The sequence below is a fragment of the Pteronotus mesoamericanus genome, unplaced genomic scaffold, assembly GCF_021234165.1.
Source record: "Pteronotus mesoamericanus isolate MK-2021 breed Mesoamerican mustached bat unplaced genomic scaffold, CSHL_Meso_final scaffold_54, whole genome shotgun sequence".
In the NCBI taxonomy this organism is placed as follows: domain Eukaryota; kingdom Metazoa; phylum Chordata; class Mammalia; order Chiroptera; family Mormoopidae; genus Pteronotus; species Pteronotus mesoamericanus.
In genome coordinates this window covers 54562733-54575417 of record NW_026555321.1, presented here as the reverse complement: position 1 = coordinate 54575417, position 12685 = coordinate 54562733, and the positions used below count along the sequence as shown (strand labels likewise).

The following is a 12685-nucleotide window of genomic DNA, read 5'->3' as shown; positions in this document are numbered from 1 at the left end:
GAGGTTGGCTGTAGGTTTTTCATATATGGCCTTTATTATGTTGAAGTATGTTTCCTTCATTTCCACTTTGCTGAACGTTTTTATTATAAATGGATGCTGTATTTTATCAAAAGCTTTTTCAGCATCTATTACTATTATATGGTTTGTGTCTTTTGTATTGTTTATGCGATGTATTACATTTATTGATTTGAGTATATTGTACCATCTTTGCATCCCTGAGGTATGATCCTGGTGTATGAGCTTTTTAATATATTGCTGGGTAAAACATCAACAAAATGGAAAGGGACCCAACCATATGGGAAAATATATCTGCCAATCACACCTTGGACAAGGATATGAACTCCAAAATATATAAAGACGTCACATGACTCCACACCAGGAAGACGAATGATTGAATTAAAAAATGGACAAAGGACCTGAAAAGACACTTTTCCAAGGAGGACATACAGAGGGCCCAAAGACACAAGAAAAAATGTTCAACATTACTAGCCATTAGAGAGATGCAAATTAAAACCACAATGATATACTATTTCACACTGTTCATAGTGGCCATGATTAATAAATCAACGAACAACAAATGCTGGCAAGATTGTGGAGAAAAGGGAACTCTAGTATACTGTTGGTAGGAATGCAGACTAGTACAACCATTGTGGAAAACAGTATGGAATTTCCTCAAAAACTAAAGATAGAACTTCTTTTAAATCCAGTGATCCCACTGTTGGTACTATAGTCTAAGAATCATGAAACACCAATTCTAAAGAACTTATGTACCCCAATGCTCATAGCAGTGTTATTTGTAATAGCCAATTGCTGGAAACCACCTAAGTGCCCATCAATAAATGAGTTCATCAGAAAACTGTGGCACATTTATACAATGGAATACTATGCAGCAGAAAGAAAGAAGGGACTCCAACCCTTTACAACAGCATGGACAGAACTGGAGAGCATTATGCTACGTGAAATAAGCCAGGCAGTGAAAGAGAAGTACCATATGATCTCACCTATAAGTGGAACCTACCCAATAAAACATACACATGAGCTAAATAGATCCAGAAATTTGGAAATAAAGAACAAATTGACAGTGATCAGAGGGGAGGGGGAGGGAGATGGCAGGGGAAAACACAAGCAAAGGAACACAAATAGAGGACTTATGGGCACAGACAATGTGGGGATTGACTATGGGAGTCAGGGCGCGGAATAAGGGAGTAATGGGGAAAAAGGAAGGAAAAAATTTAAATTCCATTGTGTAAACATGAAAAAGTATTCTTGCTTTTATTTGGGAAATTATAGATAGAAAGATAGATGTAGAGTGATATGTATATGATATATACATACATCAACAAATATATAGTTTTAAGCATTTGTATATCATTAAAGAGAACATTTTACAAGCTATCATACTGCAAATGAATTTTTGTTGTTGTCAAATTACTAGATGCTTTAAAAAGGTTATTGCTCAAAGAGAAAAACTACTCCTACCAAAAAATAAATAAATAAACATACAGATACAAAATACTTTTATATTAAAAAAGCACAAGTTTACAAACTTGTTTCTTAGTGTTTCTCAAAATAACTAACACTTGTGTCAATATTATGAAAGAAAATCATAGGATATCTCAATTATTACAACTATATAAGTACAACTTTATGAGATAAATATTAATATCTTTATTTTGTAATTAAAAAAACTTGAATTCAGAGATATGGAGTCATGTGCCTCTTGTCATAAGGTGGCCACAAAGAGCTACCAGCATAAAAGGAGAATTTAAAATAGGCAGAAAAATTCATAACATAATAGCATTTTATACATTAACATTTACCTTCTTGAGGGAAGAGGTAAACGGTAAATAAATGTTTATTAATCTTTGAAACAGTTATGTCTTGTGTATGATAGGTAAAAGTTAACAAATGAATGACTCAATAGAAATTTAAGTAAGAGGTGAAGGATGGGAGAATATAAAATGTTACATTCCTACATTCTGCCAGGAAGCCAAGGACAAGATCTGTAGATTTTCTGTCTTGGAAGAAGGTTAGGTTCATTCTAGTTTAAAAATAAAATAATTACCTTTCTGAAGGTAATGTTCATAATGGAAGAGGCTGTGCATGAATGAGGGTGGGAGTATATAGGAAATCTCTGTACCTTCTCTCTATATCGTTGTAAACCTAAAACTGCTCCTAAAATAGCCCTTTTAATTTTTTAAGCAATAAATAATAAAGACAGAAAATACATATTATTTAACATTTGGTGGGTATCTATCATATGGATAACAAATACATTGCATCTTTTAATATAATAGCTTTAATGAGATTTAATTCACTTTCCATAGAATTAATCCATTTATAGTGTAAAACTCAGTGATTTTTATACACTTATATTGACATACAATATCCCATTAGTTTCAGGTACATTGTAGTGAAAGTTACATGCATTACAAAATAATCCCCATGATAAGTCTAGTTAACATCTGTCACCATAGAGTTATTACAATATTATTGACTATATTTCCTATGCTGTACATCCCTATAAATTATTTATTTTATAACTGAAAGTATACATTGCATCTTGAACTCTCTGGCTCTAATCTGTTCTCAGTCGCTTCTAGGAACGTTGTGCTAAAATGGATTCTGAATCGGGTAAGTGTAGCAATGCTGCCATGAGTACCAGAGGGGATGATAACATGTTTGCCAAAGATCGGTCATTTTTAGCTTCTTATGTTCCCAGTACTGCACTAATGGTATTGTCCCTTCTCAGGAGAATCTCAGAGTGTAGCAGGAGATGAGGTCAAAGAAAGAGAAAAAGTATAATACATTGAGGCAAGTATAAAAACAGAGCTGTGTTCAAGATTTTGTGTCAGAACAGAGAAGGGAGATAGGAATGCTGCTTAAAGAAATTAGTAACTCTTTTTATTAGTTATAATAATAAACAGTGTGCATACATCACATGCTTACAATTTTCACAGTGCTGTCCTGAGAACTTACATGTTTTAATTCACTGAATTTTTTCAAAATTCATGAAATGGCTGCTATTATTATCCCCACTTTACAGATAAAAAACTGAGCTCTAGTTAAGTAACTTGCCCAAGATCAGTATGTGGCAGGTGGAGAAGCTGGGTGCCCAGATGGCCTAGATGTTAATTATTAAAATATGTGAAAAAATACTTTTTTACACTGGATGTGTTTCCTATATAGGTAAGTAAAATTACTTCAAGAATATTCTTTTACTCAGTAAAAAATAAGTAATTTTGAGCCACAGTGATTTAAGTTTAACCCTAATATTGTCAATGAAACTTCAAGAATATGTATCAGCTATACCAATTTTATTTACTCCTGATGTTTGTCATTCTTCAAAGAATTCCTTTTTGTTTTTGTTTTTCCTTTTGTTTTCAGAAAGTTAACTGAGTTGGCAGGAAGTATATGGTGAGTTAAATACAAATTTTGAAAGTTTACTATTTGGAATCAGATAACTTCACTCCATAAATAATTGTAGGGCAGAATTACTAAAATAAGTCAAAATGATTAACAAGGACAAATATCCTGGCCTTATTTTACCATCTATTTAATTTTCATTAAGTCCATCTACTGAGATAAAAACTATAAATTAAGCACAACATGACCCCGGCTTTCATAGTACTTTAACTAGGATGTGATCACAGTTTCAAGAGTTGTGCTCATGAAAAACAGTATAATTGGACTTTAAAACCAAGTTTTTTTCAGGAATTTAAAAAAGGCATTAGCCAGTATCTGTATCACGTAAAGACATGTAAAGCCCTTTCATTTGAGGATAGGATGGCAAGAAGACTAAAGATCAAGGATCAGATGCAGAGTGAATAGTCTTGTAATTTATGAATAGCACATATATTAACTAGTTGATGTTTGGCATTTTACACATTTAAAAATATATATTATTTACTCACCACCCAGATATAATGTATGTCAACATTTGTCTATACTTGCCTTAGATTCTTTTTCTTTTCCTTATTTTTATGAAATTATTATCACATACTCTTTATTCTCTTTCTCTACATGAAATCCAGATTCTTACTGGAACCCCTCGTCTAATTTAGACATCCAAACCCTAGCTCTTATTATGGTAATAGCTATGAAGTGCCTGTCCCAAACATCAGTCCCTTTCATCTGGGCAAACAGGACTAACGTGGTTACACCATTATGCCCACTGTAGCAATGAGGTAACAGGGACTAGAAGAGACTAAGTGACACATGTGGGATTTGAACTCTGCTCTGCCTGCCTTCAAGATCCTTGTTCTTCGCACATGTCTGTAGTTCCCATGAAGAATAATGATAGCTCCCAGTCTCAGCTTCTGCTAAATCCATGCACTATTCATTCTGCTATTATTGAGCATTGAAAACACAGACCAATAAAAAACAATCAATCAGAACATTGCTTGGTTTTGCAAGTCTTCTGCAAATCTATTCCTGTTTTTTCATTCCTAATAAAGATGATTCACAGGCATCTTCACCACAGTACATCTTAGGCTCCCAGCCACAGAGTGCTGCTGTCAGTGTCAAGATAATGGAGTCTATGGTTGAACTACTAATCTCCCACAAAGGCCATGGGTGGAGAGAATCTCAGTAAGGTTCCCAAGCCACTAGTCTCAAAACACTTGATATTTGAGTTGTATTCAACCGCTCCTTCAGCTTCCTGCTTCATTTTGTCATTACCATTGTTTATCTTAGGGACAGACCTACTTTGGATACCCAATGCTTATAAAATTCATCTTTTTTCCCCCTTTGTAAATTTCATATTGGTGAGACCATGTTCACAGATTCATTTACTCTACAAATATTTACTGAATGTTGCTATTTTCTAGGCACTCTTCAAGGCAATGTGGAAGGAATAAACAATATAGTCAAGGTATTTGTATTTTGGTGGAGAATGGCAGGCAAGAAGCAGACAAATAAGTATCTAGTATGTCTGATGAGTAAAATGCTAAGGGGTAGAAGGAGGCAGCGTATAAATAGGGTAGTCAAGGAAGGCCTATCTGATTAGGTAACAACATCCTAGCAGGAATCAGAATAAAATTAGAGCAAGAACTATGTTTAATATCCAGAGGGAGAGAATTTCCAGCATGGGAAACAGCAATCACAAAGTCTGAGTCACAAGCATGCTTGCCACGTTCAAACACAGTGAGAAAGAATGAGCCAGATTGAGTGCTAAGAGCTGAGGCCAGAGAGGATCAGAATCTGGACCACAGAAGGTTTTAAATTTTAGTTGGAGTGGAATGGGAAATAATTAGCATGTGTAAGTAACATGATATGATTTTACAAAATTTAGGTTTCATGGATAGATGTGGCTTTTTGGGAATTTGGTGGGAGGACACATCTTGAGTGGTGGATCTGTCCAAGACGTCTTCCATTCTAAGTCAGGGCTTGCCATGTGCAGTGAAAATGGTGTTAAAGTAGACTAAGGGGGCACCCACACTGGAATCACCCAAGAAGATTTTTGATGAGACACCCCCCCCCCCCGCAAGATATGATGAGCCAGAATTTTTGTGATCGGGTCTAAAGAACCTGCATTTCAAACAAGCTGTATATGGTGACTTAACATATACAAGAATTTTGAACAATTACTGGAGTCAGGGAAAGCTTTGCAGAAGAGAATTCTGGAACTGAGTTGGAAAAAAGGAAAGAGTTAACTTCTGGGGCAGGGGCAAAGAGCAATGATGGTGAGGATCCCTCAGGGAGAGGAACAATTATGGATAAATACCTAGAGGCATAAAATATCATTTGACATTTAGATTCCTGGATTTCATTTGACATAACTGGAGCAGCAATTCTTCCGAAATTTTACCCTGTGCCAGGTGCATATATGGTCTCATTTTCTCACCCCAGTTACTGTAAGAGGGACTCCAAGGGAGATAAGGGTGAGATAAACTAAGCTGTATATGCAAGATTCCTAGGCTAGTAAATGGTAACAGTGGAATTCAGCACATGTAGTTTAACTCTGAACTGTGTGATCTTAACCATTAGACTAAGGAAAGTGTAAAAATGAAGTTTGAGAGACAATAGAACAGATCAAGAGGTACTATCGCCTTCCTATCAGCACAGATTTTGAATGTTGACACAAAACTCATCAGGGGTTTTCCTTAAAGAAATGTATACAAGGGAGTGGCATGACTCCCATGGTGTGCAGGAAGAAGTAGTAATGGCTGGGATTAAGTTAATGCAAAGATAATGCCTTCACTCAGCTCCTTTAGAAAGCAGAGCTTGAGGCAATAGTAAAAGTGTTGATGGTTTATTTGAGAGGCACATACCCAAGGTGGAAAAGGTGGAGAAATAATTAAATGTAATAGGCTGAATAATGGCCACCCAAAGATATCAGATCCTAATTCCTGGAACTTGTGAATGTCACCTTGTAAGGAAAAAGGGTCTTTGCACATGTTATCAGCTTAAGGGCATTGAACTGTGGAGATGAACTTGGATTACCTACATGGACCCTAAACTCAATCATAAATGTCCTTATAAGAGAGAGTCAAAGGGAGATAGGACACAGACAGAAGTGAAGAAGGTGTTGTAAACATGATGACAGATGTGGGAGTGAGATAGACACTTCTTAAGAAATTATGGACACACCAGAACCTAGAAGCAAAGGATGGATGTTCTCCTAGAGCCTCCAAAGGGAGTATAGCCCTGCTACCACACTGACATTGTTCCAATGAAACTGATGTAAGGCTTCTGGTTTTAAGAACTTGATAAAATAAATTAATATTGTTTCAAGACACCAAGGTTATCATTTTCGATAGCAACCCCAGGAAGCTGATACAGTAAGCCTGGAAAGAGAGGCTTCAAAGCAACATGATGTAATGTATTATGATGCTGGCCACAACTTCACAAGGAACCACATCATGACATAGGAGGTGGGTGGGCAGGTGTAATGTGAAGCCCTCTTGAGAAGGTATACATGAAGAAACAGTACTCTAGAGCAGCCCATAAAAGGACAAGGAGTGAAGAATTTATCTACAAATTACATCACCTAGTCCTTTGGAAACTACTCAGTAATCTCTATTCCATACCCCATGGTGTACATTTCATGTAAATGCATAAATGGAGGAGCTACTTAATGCAAATAGGGCTCAGCATGTGGTGCAAGAGATCCATGCAAATCTGAATCTTTAACTCCCATTCTATCTGGATTGGGAGCTCACCAAGAGTGCTAGTAAAGGCAATGGGGTGAGACATTTGGCAAGAACATTGTCAAGGGAACATGAGAAGGGGTACAAGAATTGCATGCAAAATAGGGGACAAAGATGAAATTATATATTCAGAAATATGTAGAAGATAAATTCAGGAGGCCTTTCTGACAACTTTGCTGTATAGAACTGTAGTTAATCTAATGAGCATTGGAGTTAAAGAGATTTGGCTTAAAATCTTAGTCCTACAACCCACTGTATATGTAATTAGGGATAATTAGATCATCAGAGTCCCAGTTTCTTCCTATCTATAAAATGGAAAGAATAATATGCACTTTTTATGGTTCTAAGGAAAGATGATGTGTAAAGTATTTATCTCAGTGTTTGGCACATAGTACAAATAAAAAAGTGGAACGACACTCATTGTTATCATCATTGCATGGAGTAAAGAAGCAGGAGAAAGAATGGAGGAGGACATTCAGGAGTCTGGCTTGGGCAACTGAGTGGATATTAGGGAGGGGAGAAAGTTTGACAAGGTAGAAAAAGAGAGTGGACTGGCATCTATATGTAAATTATTTTTCTCAGAGCACCTTCACTGTTTCACTTGACCACCCAGATCACTAGGAAGAGGAGGAAGGACCTATTTATTGAGCCTCATCTATGTGTCAGACACTAATTGGTTATTTTACATGTTATTTCATTTGCCTTTATAACAACCCTTTTATTTGGGATGTCTTGCTATGCTATACAGAAACAGAATCTGAGACACAGAAAACATAACTTTACCTAGCCACTCATTCATGAACTGGTAGAGAAAGAGATGTCAACCTAAATTCCTCTGATTCTAAAACTTGTATTCTCACTACTTCCTCATGACCCATCATATTATCCACACATACTCAAGTGGACATAGAAAACATATTCCAAAGACAAGTGTATTATTCTTGGATTTCCTGTACAGGAAGAATATAAAGACATTTACCTATTAAAACCATACTGCCGCTGACAATATCAAGCACCGACAATAACACAGAGCAACTGTGTTATGCTGATAATAAATGTACATTTTGGAGCAATTTTAGAAACATGATAAGCATATCTACCTAAAGCTAAAATACACCCACTCTACCACTCCAAAATTCTATTCCTAGGTTTATTCCCAACAAAAATGAGTGTATTTTCATGCACAAAACATGCATAGCATTGTTCAAAGTAACTTTATTCAAAACAGCCAATCAGTGCAAATAGCCCCAATATCCCCAACAATAAAATAAGTAAATAAATTGTGTCCTGCAATAGCATACAACACGGAAATAAAAAGAATGAATTACTGATACATGTATAAACATGAATAAATCTCACAGATATGATGTTGAGCAAATAAAGTTAAATATAAAAAGTATACATTGTATGATCCTATTTATATGAAGAACAGGCAAAAATAATCCACAGTAATAAAAGTCAGAATAGCAGTTACTCTCGAGACAAAGGTTCCTGGAAGTGGGGGTTGGGAGGGGCAAGGGAGCTGTCTGGGGTGTTGAAAGTGTTCTATATCTTGATGGATAGTGATTACATGGATGTACACAAAAATTAAATCAATATATGCACTTAAGATTTCTGTACTTTATTCTATGTAAGTTATATCTCAATGAACTTTTAAAATATGAGGGGGCCAATAATATCTGGCCAGCACGTGCACAGTCGTTAACCTCTGATTAAAGCTGAGTTCCATCTTAATCACATTTGTCTCACCCTTTCATCCCCTGCACTGGGCACACAGTAGAACTCAAGAAGCATTTATGCAACAAATGAGGACATGCTTAAGGCTTTAGGCAAGTTTCCATGCATCTTTAAGTATATCCTTTCCTGTTCCTCAGGTGAGCCACCAGCTGTGGTGGCATCAGATTCTACCCCTTGAGAAGATGGGCCTGGCCACACATTTATTAGAAGAAATAAACCATTAAACCAAGCAGCAGTTTTGTAGTATGACACAGCAGAATCACTTGCATTAGGCCAATTTTCCACTTATTACAGCAGTAATATCACTAAAAGCCAATGAAAGTGGTCTGTTCTTTCAGAGATTGGCTTTTATGGCTTATTCTAAATATTATCAAATGAATCAAGAGCCGTCATTATAGTCCTTTGTATCTTGTAAGCAAACAGTGTGACTTTGACAAATAATTATTACTGTGTGCGTGTGAGGCCAGTGCTGGGGCGGGAAGAGGTCAAATAACTGATATTTCTGTTTACATCAGTCATTAAGGTAATTTTGGTTAATTTCAGAATAAACAAAATGGAGTCATATGTAAAATGATATCCTATTGCTTTAAACAATTCCAGCACTTTTTAATGTCCAGGCAGCTGAAGACATGAGAAACTTAGTTATTCAAGGCTTCTCAGTCTTATGAACATGTAAGGAAAGTTCAATAAAACTGCTAAGGGCTCAGTCACTCACACAGACTCAGCTAGTATTGCTCATGTCTCATTTAAAGTAAATCTCAATAATTTTTATTTCACTAATTTCAGACTTGGTGGTTACTCATGCATGCCATGCTCAAAATGACTTACTTTATACAAAGTTCCCCCCGAAAAAATAAATAAATCAAGTGAAATCCAAGACATGTTTACCCTGTTAATGTGAAAATATCTTCTGGATTATAGTTTGACAAAATTACAACCTGGGGTTGGCAAACTTTTTCTGTAATGAGCCAGAGAGTAAATATTTTCAACTTTGCAGAGCACACAATTTCTGTCACAACTATCCTACTCTGTCTGCCATTACAGTGGGAGACCATATACAATACATAAACTAGTAAGTGTGCCTATGTTCCAATAAAACTTCAGTTATTAAAAGTTAAATAAAAGGCATTAGGCTATATTTGATTCATGGCCAAATTTTACCAATCTCTGCAGTAGACTAGAAAGTCTATTTGACAGAACTGTACCTGCTTTTTCCCTCATGGTATCCCCAGAGCACAGGTTAGATATCTGTCAGATACTGGGGTGGGCAAAAGTAGCTGTACAGTTGTTCATATGGAAAATAATACAATAGCAGGAGAAAGATGTCAGAGGAGTGAATGGGAGTCACGCTGACCTCCTCCCAAGACCAAACTGGAATTGTGACTAAGTAGTGGAGAAATCACCTGGAAAACAATGGAACAATAGAGGGAGAGGAGCCTAGGAGCTGTGGACAGACAGTGAATTCAACTCTCACACATCCCAATGGGTGAGAAGTACAGTGGAGGCTTGAGAGGGTGGGCTGGGCACCCATGGGCACCAGTACCAGAGGGACATTGAAATGGCCAGTTAGATCCCCCTGAGAAGAACAGGGTCTGAACCATAAACAGGGACCACCTAAACTAGAGCAGCTGAAACCAGGAAAACGTACAGACACTACTCAATCCCGAAAAGCTTATGGGGGCTCTCTGCCAGAGACAGGTGACTGGAGATGCAAATAGACATTCAAAAGACCAACACAAAAATTTGCAGTGGCAGCCACCTTCCTTGATCTCTGGGTAGAGGTGGCAGGAGAGTAGGCAGTTGCCGGAGGAAAGATTGACAAGGAAAACTTTGCGAAGAGAACAGAGGTGGTGGCCAGTGGAGCCCTGGTCATAACTCACCTCCCACTCTGCAGCTACCACCTGGCCCAGTCATAAAAGAATCAATTAACCTGCTTTTTGCGCACACCGCACACAGCTTCTGGATGTGTGGACTGAGTGCAGACTGGCTGAAAGAAATAGAGGATGCCGAGACAAAGGAGATATACAGCTGCACAGAGACCCTTGAGGAGAGCCTGGAGACAGACGGGTTGGGGAAAAAACTGGAGGATTATCTGAGATCCTGAGAGCAGAGTGCCTCCTCCTTCTGTAGCTGCCATTTGCGTAGGCAGGCCACACCCCCAAAGAGGCAAAAGTGGGGAAAGCACACAATAGAAGACCCTAAAATGACCAGTGACAGGGCGTGCGCTGGGCGTCAGGCACACACGAGGTCAGGCGAGACCACTGGGCGAGACCCCTGGTCCCGAGGCAGGACGAGTGCACTCAAAGAACTGGTGTCAGAGTGCAGAGCCATCCACAGAAATAGTGGATCCCTGACCAAAGAGGTCACAGAGCTGCCCAAAGCAGGAGTCAGACACTGACAGTAGATTCCTGGAAGGCTCAAACAAACAACCCAAGGTCAGAGAGGGTCAACAACTGTCATCATCAGAGGCAGACCCAGAAAGAAAAGTGAAGAAAAAAATGAATAAATAAAAAGACTCTCCTACTACCATGGAAGTTTAATCCACAAAGTCAGGAAATCTAGACGGTTCAATTGAAGTAGAAGCAAAAATAATTTTAAAAAAATAATTAATAGACTCTCACAAAAATGGGAAGAAAAAGAAGTTCCCCCCAAATGAGCGGAAAAGGGGACTCCCCACAGAGAGAGCTCAATGAAATAGAGGCAAGGGAACTATCAGATATTGAATTCAAAACAATGGCTCTGAGGAAGCTCAAGGAGCTCAGCCAGCTCAAAGAAAACTATGAAAAACTGCAGAAAAACTATCAGGATCTTACAGCAAACTATATCAACCTGGAAAAGGACATAGAAACTATCAAGAAGACACAAGAGGATATGAAGAATACCATTTCTGAATTGGAGAACACAGTAGAAGGAATCAAAAGAAGACTGGATGGAGCTGAGGATCGAATCAGTGAGATGGAGGATAAAGTAGAAAAAAGCTCCCAGAAAGAACAAGAAATAGAAAAAAGACTCAAACAGAATGAAGAGGCATTTAGGGAAATTCAGGACAACCCGAAACACAATAATATCCTTATACTAGGGATACCACAAAGAAGAAGAGGAGCAAGAGATAGAGAACTTCTTTGAAAAAGAAATGATGGAAAATTTCCCCAAGTTGAGGAGAGAAAAGGTCTCATGGATCCAGAAGGCACAGAGGGCCCCACTCAAGAGGGACCCAAGGAGGCCCACTCCAAGACACATCATCATTAAAATGGCAACTATCAAAGACAAAGAGAGAATCCTCAAGGCAGCAAGGGAGAAGGAGAAAGTAACATACAAGCAGGCCCCGATATGCCTAGGAGCTGACTTCTCAACAGAAACACTACAAGCCAGAAGAGAATGGCAACAAATATTACAAGTCATGAAAAGCAAGAGCCTACAACCAAGGTTGCTCTACTGAGCAAAGCTCTCAATTAAAACAGAAAGGGGAATAAGGATTTTCCCAGACAAAAGAAAGTTAAAAGAATACATCTCTAACAAACCAGCACTCCAAGATATGCTAAAGGGACTGGTTTAAGAAGATGAAGGAAAAGAGTGAGAAAGAGAAAAACACAGGTACAAAGAGAAAAAATGAATAGGTTTCTATTGGTAATAACTCTCAACATAAATTGTCTAAATGCCCCAATCAAAAGACACAGGGTAGCTGAATGGATTAGAAAACATGACCCACACATATGCTGCCTACAAGAGACCCACCTCAGAGCAAGAGACCTACACAGATTGAAAGTAAAGGGATGGAAAAAAAAATATTCCAAGCA

General features: G+C 37.8%; 1 protein-coding gene across 1 annotated transcript in view; it reads left to right on the top strand.

Annotated features, from left to right (window-relative positions):
- MDFIC2 (MyoD family inhibitor domain containing 2) overlaps positions 1-12685 on the top strand; it is a 166790-nt gene that overhangs the window by 23622 nt on the left and 130483 nt on the right. The gene's annotated exons all lie outside the window — the stretch shown is intronic.